General features: G+C 40.9%; 1 pseudogene; it reads left to right on the top strand.

Annotated features, from left to right (window-relative positions):
* Positions 1–13,956: 13,956 nt before the first annotated feature.
* Positions 13,957–14,315, top strand: LOC131746473 (large ribosomal subunit protein eL36 pseudogene; annotated as a pseudogene).
* Positions 14,316–17,978: the final 3,663 nt, after the last annotated feature.

Below are 17,978 nucleotides of genomic sequence, written 5' to 3'. Positions count from 1 at the left end.
TCAAATTTTTCTATTCAGAAACTGACTGTCACCACCAGGGGTTCAGATGGAGTAGCCAAAATGTATGTCTCATCGTGTCCAGCTGAGAAAGTCTGAAAAGCCTCAAAAAATAACAGATCCCATCTCTCCTCCACTGATCCGCCTTACATTCCTCTCAGTTTAGACCCCCTTTTTTTTTTTTTTTTTTTTTTTTTTTGCGGTACGCGGGCCTCTCACTGCTGTGGCCTCTCCCTTTGCGGAGCACAGGCTCCGGATGCGCAGGCTCAGCGGCCATGGTTCACAGGTCCAGCCTCTCCACGGCATGTGGGATCTTTCCAGACCGGGGCACGAACCCGTGTCCCCTGCATCGGCAGGCGGACTCGCAACCACTGCGCCACCAGGGAAGCCCTAGACCCCATTTTGAATACACAGTTTTGCTGCTTCCCACTAGCTATCCACCCTACGTTTGGTAGTGTATATATGTCCATGCCCCTCTCTCACTTCGTCACAGCTTACCCTCCCCCCCCCGCGCCCATATCCTCAAGGCCATGCTCTGGTAGGTCTGTGTTTTATTTTTTGATATTGAGCTGCATGAGCTGCTTGTATATTTTGGAGATTAATCCTTTGTCAGTTGCTTCGTTTGCAAATATTTTCTCCTATTCTGAAAGCTGCCTTTTCGTCTTGTTTATGGTTTCCTTTGCTGTGCAAAAACTTTAAAGTTTCATTAGGTCCTGTTTGTTTATTTTTGTTTTTACTTCCATTTCTCTAGGAGGTGGGTCAAAAAGGATCTTGCTGTGATTTATGTCATAGTGTGTTCTGCCTATGTTTTCCTCTAAGAGTTTTATAGTGTCTTGCCTTACACTTAGGTCTTTAATCCATTTTGAGTTTATTTTTGTGTATGGTTGTAGGAAGTGTTCTAATTTCATTCTTTTACATGTAGCTGTCCAGTTTTTCCAGCAACACTTATTGAAGAGACTGTCTTTTTTCCATTGTATATCCTTGCCTCCTTTGTCATAGATTAGTTGACCATAGATGCGTGGGTTTATCTCTGGGCTTTCTATCCTGTTCCATTGAGCTATATTTCTGTTTTTGTGCCAGTACCATACTGTCTTGATTCCTGTAGCTTCGTAGTATAGTCTGAAGTCAGGGAGCCTGATTCCTCCAGCTCCATTTTTCTTTCTCAAGATTGCTTTAGGGCTTCCCTGGTGACGCAGTGGTTGAGAATCCGCCTGCGGATGCAGGGGACACGGGTTCGTGCCCCGGTCTGGGAAGATCCCACATGCCGTGGAGAGGCTGGGCCTGTGAACCATGGCCGCTGAGCCTGCGCATCCGGAGCCTGTGCTCCGCAAAGGGAGAGGCCACAGCAGTGAGAGGCCAGCGTACCACCAAAAAAAAAAAAAAAAAAGACTGCTTTGGCTATTCAGGGTCTTTTGTATTTCCATACAAATTGTGAAATTTGGGGTTCTAGTTCTGTGAAAAATGCCAGTGGTAGTTTGGTAGGGATTACATTGCATTCTTAGCTTTCTATAATTATCTTCAAAACACTAGCTCATTTTTATGTCCTTTAAGGGAAAAAAAGGAATGTGAGAAAGGGATATTGCAGAAATCAAACCCTGGAAACTTCCCTCAGTGATTAATTCTGAAGGAAGGTCTCAGTACTCAAGGCTGACTGTTTTTTTAAGTAGACCAGATGAGGCACTGGGCTGACTTTCCCATTTCTTTTTTTTTTTTTAAACTTTTCTATTTCCTTTTAAACCTAAATTAGATTAATTGTTGCAATTCCTTTTTAAAAACAGATTAATAGAGCACCTACAATGAGTACTAACAGGTACTTTGCATATTTGTAGAAAAGATACATGTAGAACAAGACGCATGGCTCTTATCTGGAAACTCTTCTTTTCCTCTCCTGAGAAATCCCTCTCAGGGATATTTTGATGGAAAGGAAAAAGGTGAAAAGCCTTTCACGTTATTTCAAAGCCTTGTCACACGAGGCCAAGACAAGCCCAGATGTGGCTCTCCTACAGGCTTGTGCGTGCGGATGGGCTAACAGGCCTTAGGAAGGGTGGGATGAATCCCCATGCCTGGCTGAAGAGGGAGCCTTTAATCTCTAGGCCCACAGAATAACCAGAAACTCAAATTTCTCATTTCTCCCTTGCTTGCTTCCTCTACTTCATGAGGGGAGACTGTTGAAGTCCCCAGCAACCCTAGAATCAGGACAACAGGTCATTGGACACGGAAGCATTTCCCACTCACACAGGATCCAGGGCTGGGTCTGCCAGTTTCTGGTTATTTGGGGGGAAAAGGCACAAATTAACTCTCAGTCCTCAGCACCCAAATATATGACTCATAGGCAGCCTGCTGCATAAAGAAAGGACACAAAATGAGGAAATGCAGAACAAAGTGTCAGAGACGGTTCTGGAACAAACTCCGTCCTGCACAGGGCTTCCTAATCCAGATTTTCAATTTCTGGGGAAAATCGCTTTCTGCAGTGGAAACCCCCTAGCAGAGTGGGAGGCATGGAAAGGTTCACGATCCCGGGCGGGTCAGAATCAAGTACCAAAGGGCTACAAAGGAATATCCCCTTTTCTGTGTCTATGAAGACTTATTGAAAAGTCTCTTTGAGGAAGTCATTCTGCCTCTTAGAGCTCAGAGAAGCAGAAAAGCTCCCATGGGCCTTCTGTAAGTTTTCTCCTAGTTCTTCTACTTGGAGGTGATGGTCGAAGATATATCCACCACAGTGATTTCTGTTAGTTCCATGAGTTCCTTCTTTTCAGGCTGGAGATTTGACAACCAGCAATTACGAGAACCTAAACGAGTACAGCTCTCACAACACTTGTATTTCCCTATGCTCTAATAAAACAAAACTCCTCACCAGTTTGACATACAAGGGGCTCCCTCTCCTGCCTCCACTCTCACTCGTAATGAAAGGATCGCTCCTTTAGGGCTTTACAGCTTTTGAAACACGTTCACTTGTTCAAGTCTTATGCCACGGGGGCGTCGAGACCTCCTGATGCTATTCCTCCCCCCAGCCCAATGCCAAACAAGATGCCGAGTTCAGTACTAGAATAACCATACTTTATATTGATAGATCTTCTTAGTTTTCAAAACACATTCTCAGTTTAGTATCTCATCTGAGTATACTAGTTCTCCTTTGAGATTAACAAGGTGGAAACCTACATCTCATACTAAGGATAAAGGAAACTGAAGCTCAGAACACTGAATGATTTTCCCAGGCCCCACTGCCTCTGACCAGGAGATCACATCAGAACTTCAACTCCACCCACCACTAAAAATATACCAGTGACAGCTAAAGTTTATGGAGCATCTTTCGTAGTCCAAGCAGTACTATGCATCTCATAGGCATTTCAGCCAGAAAGTGGAAAGGAAGGCAGTGACCTTCACTCACTGCTGGATTCCCAAGGACATCAATCAAAATGCACTTTTTAGGCACCAACCTGGGCCCAGCAAAGCAGGAGCTTTAGAAATACAGACTATAGGGCTTCCCTGGTGGCGCAGTGGTTGGGAGTCCACCTGCCGATGCAGGGGACACGGGTTCGTGCCCCGGTCCGGGAAGATCCCACATGCCGCGGAGCGGCTGGGCCCGTGAGCCACGGCCGCTGAGCCTGCGCGTCCGGAGCCTGTGCTCCGTAACGGGAGAGGCCACAACAGGGAGAGGCCCGCGTACCGCAAAAAGAAAAAAAAAAAGAGATACAGACTATAGGGAATTCCCCGGAGGTCCAGTTGTTAGGACCTGGTGCTCTCACTGCCAGGGGCCGGGGTTCAATACCTAGTCAGGGAGCTAAGATCCCACAAGCTGTGTGGTGCAGCCAAAAAAACCCAAAAAAACAAAAAACAGAACATAGGAGATAGTCGCCTTTATGGTACTCATGGTAGAGTCAGTGAGACAAGATAAGATCCTTCGAGATAGAAAATAATACAATCTAATCCATATTTATGGCCTAAATTGGTAAGCTGACTAAACTCTCAAAGTTACAGTAGCTCAAAGGAGAACTAAGATGGAAGATTTAGAACTGCACTATTCAGTCTGGTAGCCACTAGCTACGTGCTACTATTGAGCACTTAAAATGTAGCTGGTCCAAGCTGAGATGTACTATAAATTCAATCTGAACTCTGGATTTTAAAAATTTAGTGCCAAAAAAATTATTGTAAACATATCGCATTAATAATTTTTAGGATTACACATTAACATTATAATGTTTTGTGTATGTTGGGTTAAATAAATGAGTAAAATTAATTTCACTTTTTTAATATGACTACTAGAAAATTTAAAATTACATATGAGACATGCATTATATTCTCTTTTTTAAATTCAAGTATAGTTGATTTACAACATTCTGTTAGTTTCTGGTGTACAGCAAAGTGATTCAGTTATATATTATATATACATATTCTTTTCCATTATAGGTTATTACAAGATATTGAATATAATGCTGTACAGTACAGCCCTGTTTATCTATTTTATATATAGTAGTTTGTATCTGCTAATCCCAAACTCCAAATTTATCCCTCCCATAAGTTTGTTTTCTAGTCTGTGAGTCTGTTTCTGTTCTGTAACATTGTGTCATAGTTTAGATTCCATATATAAGAGATATCATATGATATTTGTCTTTCTCTCTGACTTACTTCACTTAGTATGATCATCTCTAGGTCTATCCATGTTGCTGCAAACGGCATTATTTTATTCTTTTTATGGCTGAGTAGTATTCTATTGTGTGTGTGTATATATATATATATATATATATATACACACACACACACACACACACACACACACACACATACACACACACACAATGGAATATATATATATATACACCACATCTTCTTTATCCATTCATCTAAATGTCAATGGACATTTAGGTTCCGTGTCTTGGCTATTGTAAACAGTGCTGCTATGAACATTGAGGTGTCTGTATCTTTTTAAAAATTAATTTATTTATCTTTTATTTATTTATTTTTGGCTGCGTTGGGTCTTCGTTGCTGTGCGTGGGTTTTCTCTAGTTGCGGCAAGCAGGGGCTACTCTTCATTGTGGTGAGTGTGCTTTCCATTGAGGTGGCTTCTCTTGTTGTGGAGCACGGGCTCTAGGCACTTGGGCTTCAGAAGTTGTGGCACGTGGGCTCAGTAGCTGTGGCTCGCAGGCTCTAGCACAGGCTCAATAGTTGTGGCACAGGGGCTTAGTTGCTCTGCGGCATGTGGGATCTTCCCAGACCAGGGATCGAACCCATGTCTCCTACATTGACAGGTGGATTCTTAACCACTGCGCCACGATGGAAGTCCCGCCTGTATCTTTTTTTTTTTTTTTGCGGTACGCGGGCCTCTCCCCGTTGTGGCCTCTCCCATTGCGGAGCACAGGCTCTGGACGCGCAGGCTCAGCGGCCATGGCTCATGGGCCCAGCCGCTCCATGGCATGCGGGATCCTCCCGGACCTGGGCACAAACCCACGTCCCCTGCATTGGCAGGCGGACTCTCAACCACCGCGCCACCAGGGAAGACCCCGCCTGTATCTTTTTGAATTAGAGTTTTCTCTGGATATATGCCCAGGTCCCATTTGTTTATTTTTGCTTTTATTTCTATTGCCTTGGGAGACTGACCTAAGAAAACATTGCTACAATTTATGTCAGAGAGTGTTTTGCCTATGTTCTCTTCCAGGAGTTTTATGGTGTTCTGTCTATATTTAAGTCTTTAAGCCATTTTGAGTTTATTTTTGTGTATGGTGTGAGGGAGTGTTTTAACTTCATTGGTTTACATGAGGCTGTCCAGATTTCCCAACACCACTTGCCAAAGAGACTGTCTTTTCTCCATTGTATTGAATATATTCTTGCCTCCTTTGTTGAAAGTTAGTTGACTGTAGGTGTGTGGGTTTACTTCCAAGTTCTCTCTTCTGATCCATATGTCTGTTTTTGTGCCAATACCACACTGATTTGATTACTGTAGCTTTGTAGTATTGTCTGAAGTCTGGGAGTGTTATGCCTCCAGCTTTGTTTTTTTTTTCCTCAGGATTGCTTTGGCAATTCTAGGTCTTTTTTGGTTCCATATAAATTTTAGGATTATTTGTTCTAGTTCTGTTGAAAATGTCATGGGTAATTTGATAGGGATCACATTAAATCTGTAGATTGCTTTGGGTTGTATGGCCATTTTAATGATATTAATTCTTCCAATCCAAGAGCCTGGTATATCTTTCCATTTCTTTAAATCATCTTCAATTTCCTTTATCAATGTTTTATAGTTCTCAGCATATAAGTCTTTCACCTCCTTGGTCAGGCTTATTCCTAAGTATTTTATTCTTTTTGATGCGATTTAAAAAAGGATTGTTTTTATACTTTCCATTTCTGATATTTCATTGTTAGTGTAAAGAAGTGCAACAGATTTCTGTATGCTAATCTTGTATTCTGCTACATTAATGAATTTGTTTATCAGTTCTACTAGTTTTTGTGTGGAGATTCACATTATATTCTATGGGACAGTGCTGTTTTCAAATAATGATTAGTCATCATGTTTTAGATGCCTAACTAAATGCTAAGCACTTTATGTGCATTCCTTATTTAATCTTTTCATCATCTCCACAATTTCATTGTTATTCTATTGAATATTTTACAGATGAGGAAGCCATGGCTTAAAGGAGTTAAGTATATAACTATGAAAAAGTGTATGTTAAAACTAAATGTGGGACTTCCCTGCTGGTCCATTGGCTAAGACTCTGTGCTCCCAATGCAGGGGGCCCAACTTCAATCCCTGGTCAAGAAATTAGATCCCGCATGCCGCAACTGCTGCAACTAAAGATCCCACATGCCACAACGAAGATCCTGTGTGCCGCAACTAAGACCCGGCACAGCCAAATAAATAAATAAATATTAAAAACAACAAAACAAAACAAGAAAACTATATGTATTTCAATGGAAAGTGTCCACAATAAATTGTGGGTTTTTTAAACAGTGATCAACCATTATCAGAAAAATAAAATATGCTTATATCATTTATTTTAAATAAGACATTAAGTAACTTGCCCATGGCCATCTAATTGCAGGGCCAGGACTTGAATCCTGGGCCTGGGACGACTCCAAGTTCATGCTCTTATCCCCATGAGAACCCATAGAGGTAAAAAGGCTTTGGAGGGCATAGTAGCTAAACTCCCACCCATGACAGGTCTTCTCTCTGTACTATTCCTGGAAAGCAGCTAACTAGCGCCTGCTTGAATACCTATAGTAATGGGGAGTTCATTACCTTGTTAGGCAGCATGCCTCATTGTTGGCTACATGGTTATTAAGATTTTCCTCCATTAAATGAGGAGGAATCTGTTCATCCTAAGTTCTGTCCTTGAGTTTGGGATCCTCTTAGTGGAGGTGGCCTCCTAGAGCTAGGCTGAAAGGATGGGCTGGTTTGCACTGGTCTCTAAGGAGAGACCTCAGGAAAGGGTCTAGCAGGTTACCCACTGCTTCATAGGGAAGGGAGCCCAAATCTGGCTACACCCCTCCTCGCACCTCCGAGGCCCAGCACTTCCCGCAGACTCACCCAGGTAAAACTTGCCTGCTCCGTGTGCCCCGCCTCCCTGATGTGGGACCACAGATGCAGCAAACACCTGAATTTCCATTCACGGTAAAGCCTCCATCCACTGAAAGGATAATTATCTGCCTGCTGCTCTGACAGGTTCTCATCGGGTAAGGGCTGAACACTGGGTCTTTAGAAAAGACACAAGAAACAGCAAACTCCTGGCCCGGCTTTGGCAGCTTCACTCAGCTACTCTAAAGGGAAGAAAAGAAATTGCTGGGGTAGAGGTTGGGGGTGGGAGTAGGCATAGAGAGGGAAGAAGAAGAATTTGGGATGCTAATGAATTCCTTGTGATCTCACTTTTCTTCTTCCAGCACAGGTCCCTCTGCAAAAATCGATGGGGCTGCTTTGCCAGCCAGAGCCTGAAAATGTGCCCAGGTAGACAGAACCCCAAGTCCCAGGACAGACTGTGAAATGCTGGCTGCCTACAAACATATAAAAGGGCAGGACAGAAAACAAGAGGAGGGATCTGCATCACCAAACCACCAAACCCTCCAAACCCTACCACTGCCTCTTGCCTCCTCTCACTGCCACTTTCAACATCAAAAAATAATAAACCACTATGTTGTACACCTGAAACTAATATAATAATGTAAATCAACGGTGCTTCAATTTAGGAAAAAAAATACATAAAAAATAAAAATAAAAGAAATGCCCTCCAGGAGTTTTAGTAAAGGGTCTGAAGCCTATAATTTGATCCCCAGTTCCATTCCATCTGCCAAAGCTGTGTCAGGCCCCACGGTCACGACAGCAGGCCAGCCTTCTGCCAGCAACCACACCATGACTACAGGTTGTTCCTAAAAGCTGGTATGACTAGCAGGGTTTGGCTCAAGGAAACTCATAGTAGCATTATTTGTTGCCAGTCATGTTCTAGGCTTTGCCCTAAGTGCTTTAGATACTTGCAACAAATTTGTGAGCCAGGAATTATTCTTATTAACATTTTAGGAATGGGGAAACTGGGCTCAGAAGCATTAAATGACAAGATTGCCAGTCAAAAAATAGCAGGAAGGGATTTAAACCCAAATCTGTCCTGCTCTTAAAATCTGTGCTTGAAAATAAAAATAAAAATAAAAATAAAAATAAAATTTAAAAGACAGAACAAGGGACTTCCCTGGTGGTCCAGTGGTTAAGTCTCCGTGCTTCCACTGCAGGGGGCGTAGGTTCGATTCCTGGTCGGGAAGCTAAGATACCACATGCCTCGCGGCACAGACCACCACAAACTAGTGCCATGAATCGTCACCAAGTTATAATGACCGTCAACACAGGGCTTTCTTTGTTGCAGCTCTATGCCCACGCGTTCTCCTTTATTGGGTTACTTTGAAACAAACCCAAGTTTTGTCATTTCATCTGTGAATAGTTCAGCCTGTGCCTCTAAAGGAGAAGGATGTTCAAAGTCTGTGCTCTTGACCGCTTCAAAATAACGACCCTGGGTGAGAGATTACCAAGAAAGTACCCAGAAAACTTTCAAGGTTTCCTTCACCACCAGAGGGGAATGAAGCATTCCCCAGCTGCCTTCAGCCTTTCCGAATGATGTGGGAAGGGTACAGTCATTACCTACTAAGGGCAGGAATACCCATCTGGCAGCCCAGCATCATGGGGACCTGGCCACCTGGCCACGTGGACAACATTCCTGTCTGTTACCCCTGAGTAAAGTTTATCTGCTGGAAAACGTTACCTAACCAGTTCTTTCCAGCTGCACTATCTCAGAACTTGTTACCTTGTTGGCTGTCATGTGCCCATGGAATAACGTTAACATTTACTTGACACACCTACTAAGGGTCAAACACTGAGTTACGGGTTTCTGTCTGTGTCAGGAACCAAACGCTTGATTTTTAAAAATTTGTAGCTGATGTTTGTTGTTCAAATTTCCATTTGGTTCAGAATTCCAAATTCTAGAATATTATGGGAAGGACTCTATATGATCCTTCAGGGGCTGAATCCATCAATCAGCAGCATTTCTTGAGAACATGCACACTTGCATACGTCACCCTGTGAGTCACCCTGGAGCATACCAAGTATAGAATACAGTTCCTGCCTTATACTACAGTGGAACACATTTCTCTGTATTCAAGTCTACGAATAGTAATCTCCTTCTCCTGTGCCACAGGGCTTGCAATCCCCATCCTAAGGAGCTTGGAAGTCTAATAGGATAAGACAAAGTATACAAACAAGTAGATCTATAAACCGGAACACACCAACCAGTACAGCAGATGCAAAAATAACACGTCCTGGGCTTCCCTGGTGGCGCAGTGGTTGAGAGTCCGCCTGCCGATGCAGGGAACACGGGTTCGTGCCCCGGTCCGGGAAGATCCCACATGCGTCGGAGCGGCTGGGCCCGTGAGCCATGGCCGCTGAGCCTGCACGTCCGGAACCTGTGCACCGCAACGTGAGAGGCCACAACAGTGAGAGGGCCTCACACTGCAAAAAAAAAAAAAAAGTTCCTTTCATAAACATTAACTGTTCTGTTTACCAGAGATGTTAAGGAAGAAAATAAACAGGGCAATTTAGAAGTATTTAAAAATTGAAGTTTAAACCATAAGAGAAAACATGAGGCAAAAATGATACAAAACTGCATGAACATTGCAGACCTGAGCTGCCCTTGAAATCTTTTTCTCTGCCTAACATTACATAATTCTTCAACAGCCAAAGATATCAGTTTCACATGCTAAAATTCAATGAGTATGTATCATACTTAAAGGACAGGGTATTGAAAGGAAAGAATAATATAAAGAGATGGAAGAAAGGTTTGGCACATAAAGGCAATGCACATAAAAGCCTGAGTATTTTCTAAAGAAACTTTAAGAATATTATTGAAAAATAAGTGATGCAGAACTAATTCCCCTGCTGAAAATGAAAAATTCTGGATAAAATACGAAAAATATCTTCTTCTAAATGCATGAATACAAATAAGGAATATTCATCCAAAACCAAGTGATGGTAGGAACCCAGAGATAAATGGAGAAATTATCAAACCAGTTGGCTCTCAGTTTTCAAGACCTCAAGGAGCTCCAGGGACAGGAGACAGAGCCCCAGGTCTGCCTAAGGTGGAGATTCTAATTGGATACCTCCTCATACAGGTCAGGCCCTTAAAGGCTATACTTTTACTGTTAGGCTAATCCAGAAATAAATCTAATCCTTCCACTTGGAAGGTCTGCAACCAAAATGGGCTGTCTTGATTCTTGTTACCACAGGAAAGTGAAACAACCTCCTGAAAATGTGTAACCAAAAGCTAGCCTTAAAACAAGTTTGCAGCGCAGATTCATATCAGTTGGATGGTCTGAAAAGTCTCTAGCAGAGAATGTAATGTAAAGTGGTCCTAAGTGCTGGAAGAAGCAAATACAAATCCTCTTAGATGAACCCACCTTTATCTCAGGCCCTCCAAAATTCCCATAGATAAAATTTTAAGAAATATTAAATCATAGTCAAAAATTACAAAAAGCATAAACAAAAAGGTCCTACTGTATAGCACAGGGAACTATATTCCATACCCTGTAATAAACCATAATGGAAAAGAACATGAAAAAGAATATATATATACATGTACATATATATATATAACAGAGTCATTTTGCTATATAGCAGAAATTAACACAACATTATAAATCAACTATACTGAAATAAAATTTTTAAAAAATGATTTTTCAAAGCTGCTCAACATCACTAATTATTAGAGAAATGCAAATCAAAACTACAATGAGGTATCACCTCACACCAGTTAGAATGGGCATCATCAGAAAATCTACAAACAACAAATGCTGGAGAGGGTGTGGAGAAAAGGGAACCCTCTTGCACTGTTGGTAGGAATGTAAATTGATACAGCCACTATGGAGAACAGTATGGAGGTTCCTTAAAAAACTAAAAATAGAATTAACATATGATCCAGCAATCCCACTACTGGGCATATACCCAGAGAAAACCATAATTCAAAAAGACACATGTACCCCAATGTTCATTGCAGCACAATTTACAATAGCCAGGTCATGGAAGCAACCTAAATGCCCATTGATAGACGAATGGATAAAGAAGATGTGGTACATATATACAATGGAATATTACTCAGCCATAAAAAGGAACGAAATTGGGTCATTTGTTGAGACGTGGATGGATCTAGAGACTGTCAGACAGAGTGAAGTAAGTCAGAAAGAGAAAAACAAATATCGTATATTAACACATGTATGTGGAACTTAGAAAAAAGGTACAGGTGAACTGGTTTGCAGGGAAGAAGTTGAGACACAGATGTAGAGAACAGCCGTATGGCCACCAAGTGGGGAAAGCTGCAGAGGGGTGGGGATGGTGGTGTGATGAATTGGGAGATTGGGATTGACATGCATACACTGATGGGTATAAAACTGATGACTAATAAGAAACTGCTGTATAAAAAAAAATAAAATAAAATTCAAAAATTCAAAAAAAATCACAAAAACTAATGAGAATACACTGTAGCACAGGGAACTCTACTTAATGCACTGTGGTAACCTAATTGGGAAGAAAATCCAGAAAAGAGGGGATATATGTATATGTATAGCTGATTCATTTTGCTGTACAGTAGAAACTAACACAACATTGCAAAGCAACTATACGCCAATAAAAATTAATTTAAAAAAAGAATTTATACCCAAAATATTTAAAGATCTCTCAAAAGTCAATAAGCAATTCAATTTTTTTTAATGGGGGGAAAAAATTCACAAAACCCAAGGAAGCTAAGCTCCAGGAGCAAGAGATGCAGGAATATAGGCAGCAGAATCAGATTTATAAAAACTTTAGATATAGGAATGATCAGAAACACAATATAAAATAACTATTTTAGAGCTTTTAAGAAATAAAAAAAGAAATAATATGAGTAAATAAGAAGAGCTACAAAAATGATCAAGTAGTTTAAAAAAGTAAATAGAATTCTGGAAATGAAAAATGTAAGAAATAAAATTTAAAACTGAGTGGACTGGGGCTTCCCTGGTGGCTCAGTGGTTGGGAGTCCGCCTGCCGATGCAGGAGATACAGGTTCATGCCCCGGTCCGGGAGGATCCCACATGCCGCAGAGCGACTGGGCCCGTGATCCATGGCCGCTGGGCCTGTGCGTCCAGAGCCTGTGCTCTGCAATGGGAGAGGCTGCGACAGTGAGAGGCCTGCGTACTGCAAAACAAAACAAAACAAAACAAAACCTGAGTGGACTGAATTAATAGCAGATTAGACATACTGAAGAGAGAATTAGTGAACTAGAAAACACCTGAAGAAATGACTCAAGCTATAGCGCAGTGAGACAAAGAAATGAAATATGAAAGAATACTCAGATTCAAGAATCCCAATGAATTTCTTTCCTTTTTAAAAATCTATCTATTTATTTATTTATTTTTGGCTGTGTTGGGTCTTTGTTGCTGCGCGTGGGCTTCCTCTAGTTGTGGCAAGTGGTGGCTACTCTTCGTGGCAGTGTGCGGCCTTCTCATTGCAGTGGCTTCTCTTGTTGAGGAGCACGGGCTCTAGGTGTGCCGTTTTCAGTAGTTGTGGCTCACGGGCTCTAGAGTGCAGGCTCAGTAGTTGTGGCGCATGGGCTTAGCTGCTCTGCGGCACATGTATCTTCCTGAAGCAGGGTTTGAACCCATGTCCTCTGCATTAGCAGGTGGATTCTTAACTACTGTGCCACCAGGGAAGCCCCCAATGAATTTCTAATAGAAATAAAAGGAGATTTCCAATCCAACACATGATAATAAAATTGCAGAACACCAAAGACAGACTAGATCGTAAAAGCAGAGAGAAAAGTCAGATAACTTCAAAGCTGCAACATTAGACTGATAGCCAACTTCTTAAGAGCAACAATAAAGGTAAGAAGATAATGGAATAGGACTTCCCTGGTGGTGCAGTGGTTAAGAATCTGCCTGCCAATGCAGGGGACATGGGTTCAAGCCCTGGTCCGGGAAGATCCCACATGCCTCAGAGCAATTAAGCCCATGCACCACAACTACTGAAGCCTGCATGCCTAGAGCCCGTGCTCTGCAACAAGAGAAGCCACCGCAATAAACCCGTGCACTGCAACCAAGAGTAGCCCCCGCTCGCCGCAACTAGAGAAAGCCCGTGCGCAGCAACAAAGACCCAACGCAGCCAAAAATTTCAAAATAAAATAAAATAAGAAGATAATGAAACAATACTTTCAATGTGTTGAGAGGAAATTACAATCAACTTAGAATACTGTACCCACTGAAAATCTATAAAGAACGAAGGTGAAAAAGAAGGAATCTCAAACAAATGAAAAGGAAGGTATAGCGGTAAAAGGTAAAATAATTAATCACATATGGACTACCTATTTTATCTAATCTATTGACTACAAAAGACTATAGTTAAGTTTCTAAGTCATTAAAAAACTAACAAGAGGGCATCTGCTGCTATCTGGCCCCAGGGACCGCAGTATAGGTCTAACCATGGCTCTGTGCTACCCTGTGGCCATGGGCTCAACAAGGGCCAGAAGGTGACCAAGATCATGACCCAGCCAAGACACAGCTGTGGCCTTGGGCACCTCATCAAGCACACCGAGTTCCCTCAGGACGTGATCCAAGAGGTGTGCAGCTTTGCCCTAAATGAGCAACATGCCACGGAGATGTTCAAGGTCTCCAAGGACAAGCAGGCCCTCAAGTTTATCCAGAAAACGTTAGGGACACATATCTGTGCCAAGAGGAATGCAAGAGAACTGAGCAATGTCCTGGCCACCATGAGGAAAGCAGTTGCCAAGACACTGAGTCCCCTCCCTGCTCTGTGCATAAGAAAAATTGTACAGGAATAAAAACCCCAAAAAACAAACAAACAAAACAACAAAACCCAACCTCAGTTAAGGTAGAACTAAAATATACAACCCAGTAACATAAATCACAAAGTGGGTGATTGGAATTAAAGTGTTTTCAGGTTCTCACAGTGTTTGGAAAAGGCAAAGGGTAATGATTTACTTTGGACTTTGATGAGTTAAGTACTCATAACAAATTTTTAGATCAAGCACTAAAAGTCTAGGAATAAAATATTTAGCTTCTAAACTAATGGGAGGGGGAACGTAGTGATAAAAAGTTAGCAATCAAAACAAAGTTAAGAGAGCAGAGAAAAAATAATCATAAAAAGGGGAATCAAATAGCTAAAAAAAATCAGTAATTGCAATAAGTATAATGCAATAGATGCTGCAGTTAAAAGCTTGTCAGAGCAGTGAAAAATCCAGCTCTATACACTTTTTTAAAAACCCATCTAAAATATAAGGATACAGAAAGGTTGAAATCAAAAGAATGGAAAAGACACACTAAGCAAATACTAAGTAAAAGAAAGCTGACATAACCACGTAAGTAACAAGACAAAATGTACTTGAAAGCAAAATATATTATTAGATATGAAAAGTTCACTACATAATGATGAAAACTATACTACAAAAACTGACAGACTAAAAGACACGACTGAAAATCCATCAGCATAATGGGAGACAGTAATATCCTCAAGTGATCAATAAACCAAGCAGGCAGCAAAAGAAAACAAAATCAATAAGGATTTATGAAATTTGAATAGCACAATTACCAAGCTTAATTTAATGGACACATTAAATTAATACAAATTTAAATTTAATTAATTAAATTAAATTAAAAACAATGCCAAAGAAACATTCCAAAACATTACAAGGACAGCACAGAAAGGAAAATGATATACCAAGTTCACTCACGAACATGGGTGCAAATATCCCAAGTAAACTATTAGCAAACTGAATTCAGCAGTGTTTAAAAGGATAATACACTATTCCCAAGTTGGATTTACCCCAGGAATGTCTTGTAGACTGAATATTAAGAAGTCAATTAATTATTCATTTTCCTAGGTATGATAACATATTATGTTTTAATAGGAAAAAGTCCTCATATTTATGAGCTGCATACTGAAGTATGTCATCATATTTGCAGGTTACCTTTAAATGGTTAAGAAAAAAAAAACATACAGGGAATTCCCTGGCGGTCCAGTGTTTAGGACTCAGCGCTCTCACTGCCCAAGACCTGGGTTCAATCCCTGGTCGGGAAATTAAGACACCACAAGCCACGTGACATGGCCAAAAATAAATAAATAAATAATAAAATAAAATGTGTGGACTCAAAGTTATTTTTTAAAAAAGAGGGCTTCCCTGGTGGCGCAGTGGTTGAGAATCCGCCTGCAGATGCAGGGCACACGGGCTCGTGCCCTGGTCCGGGAGGATCCCACGTGCCACAGAGCGGTTAGGCCCGTGAGCCATGGCCGCTGAGCCTGTGCGTCCAGAGCCTGTGCTCCGCAGCGGGAGAGGCCACAGCAGTGAGAGGCCCGCGTACTGCAAAAAAAAAAAAAAAAAAAGAAAGAAAGAAAAAAATATACAGCCCACTCATAAAAAGTATATATACATATATATTATTTATATATACATAGATAAAGCAAAAATAGTAAAATGTTCACAATTTTTGTGCCTAAATCATAGGTATATGTGTGTTCACTGTACTATCCTTTCAACTTTTATGTACATTGGAAATTTTTCATAATGCAAAGTTATGAAAAAGGAAAACCAAGCAATGAAATGTACCACGTTAGCTGAGTAAGGGGAAAAAGTCTTTGACAAAATTGAACATACATACATGATTTTAAAAAGAAAAACTATTAGCAAACATAATGGTGAGGGCTTCCCTGGTGGTGCAATGGTTAAAAATCCACCTGCCAATTCAGGAGACACGGGTTCAAGCTCTTGGGAAGATCCCACATGCCACGGAGCAACTAAGCCTACGAGCCACAACTACTGAGCCCGCGTGCCACAACTACTGAAGCCCGCACACCTAGAGCCCGTGCTCCACAACAAGAGAAGCTACCGCAGTGCGAAGCCCGGGTACCGCAACGAAGAGTAGCTCTAGCTTGCCGCAACTAGAGAAAGCCTGTGTGCAGCAACGAAGACCCAACGCAGCCAAAAATAATAAAATAAATAAATTTATATTTAAAACAGAGAGAATTTAGCAAGCAAGTGTATTAGAACCAAAATCAGTAAATGAAAATCAAGCGCATTTCTGTACACCAGCTACTAATAGATTAAAAATATGAAGTACCCAGGAATAAATCTAACAAAAGGTGCACCAGATCTCTACGGGGGGAAATTATAAAGCTTTATTAAGAGATATTAAAGAATACCAAAATAACCAGAGGGCTTTGCTATGTTCATAGACTGTAAGATTTGCATTAATAAAAATATCAGATGTCCTCAAATAGATCTATAGATTCAATGCAATCCCGTTCCACAGATGAATTTAAACCTTTTTTTAAGAGGAAGGAAATTCTAACATACGTTACACATGGATGAAGCTCAAAGACTTTATGTTAAATTAAATAAGCCAGACACAAAAGGACAAATAATGTATGATTCCTCTTATATAAGGCACTAGAGTAGTAAAATTCTCAGAGGAAGTGGAGTCATGGCTTCCAGGATCTGGGGGGGAGGAGGGAATGAAGAGTTAGTATTAATGAGTACAGAGTTTCAGGTGGAAGATAAAAAAGTTCTGGAGATGGATGGTGGTGATGTTGCACAACATCAATGCACTTGATGCCACTGCACCGTACACATAAAGATAGTTAAAATGGTAAATATCATGTGTATTTTACCACAACAAAAAATGGTTAATCCAAAATTCCAGATAATATTCATCTCTGGGAGGAAGAGAAGAGATGCTATTGGAGAGAAGTAGGCATGGGTCTTGACAATGTTCTATCTTGGCCTGGTAATAGATTCACAGGTATTCATTGTTGTCGTTTAAACTAAACGTATATATTTTCACACCTGATTTTGGATGCATGCCATATTTCTCTTAAAATTTTAAGCACTTATATACATATAAATATAAGGAAAATAAATGCATGTGGTAAACCTGTAATGAAAAGCAAGGGAATTTATAAACACAAATTCAAGATAATGGTTCCCTCTGAGGGAGAAGGAAGGAAAGGGATCTGGGAGGGGACCCTAGGGGACTTCAGAGGTCATGATGATGTTTTGTTTTGTTTCCTAAAACTGAGTGGTGAGGTATACACAGGAGTCTGTTGCATCACGACTCTTTTATCCTCACACATATTTTTCAAATATTCTTTAAAATTTATTCAATGTTTAATAAATGTAATTTTTACAGAGATCCCTAAGGATATATATTTTAGAGTTTTGGCTTTATTTGTAAGTCTGGCACAGTGTCAAATACTGAGGCCAGCTACTTAATTAGATTTGTCTAGGCTACTTCTTTCCTAATACCTTTGTGGTTCCGTGGTCTAAAGAAGTACTTGTGATGTGATGAACAGACAACTTTAGTATATAATAAACCATAACTCTCCTTTATGCAAGTGGTTAAAAGGAGAACGTGCCCTCCTTTGGGGTATATTAAAGTTTTGCTGCAGCTCCTCCAGTTCCATGCAGGGTAGAAATTGGGCCACTCTCTCC

This window comes from Kogia breviceps, chromosome 19 (genome assembly GCF_026419965.1).
Source record: "Kogia breviceps isolate mKogBre1 chromosome 19, mKogBre1 haplotype 1, whole genome shotgun sequence".
Taxonomy (NCBI): domain Eukaryota; kingdom Metazoa; phylum Chordata; class Mammalia; order Artiodactyla; family Physeteridae; genus Kogia; species Kogia breviceps.
Note: the sequence above shows the minus strand (reverse complement) of the source record. Positions and strands in the feature narration are given on the sequence as shown.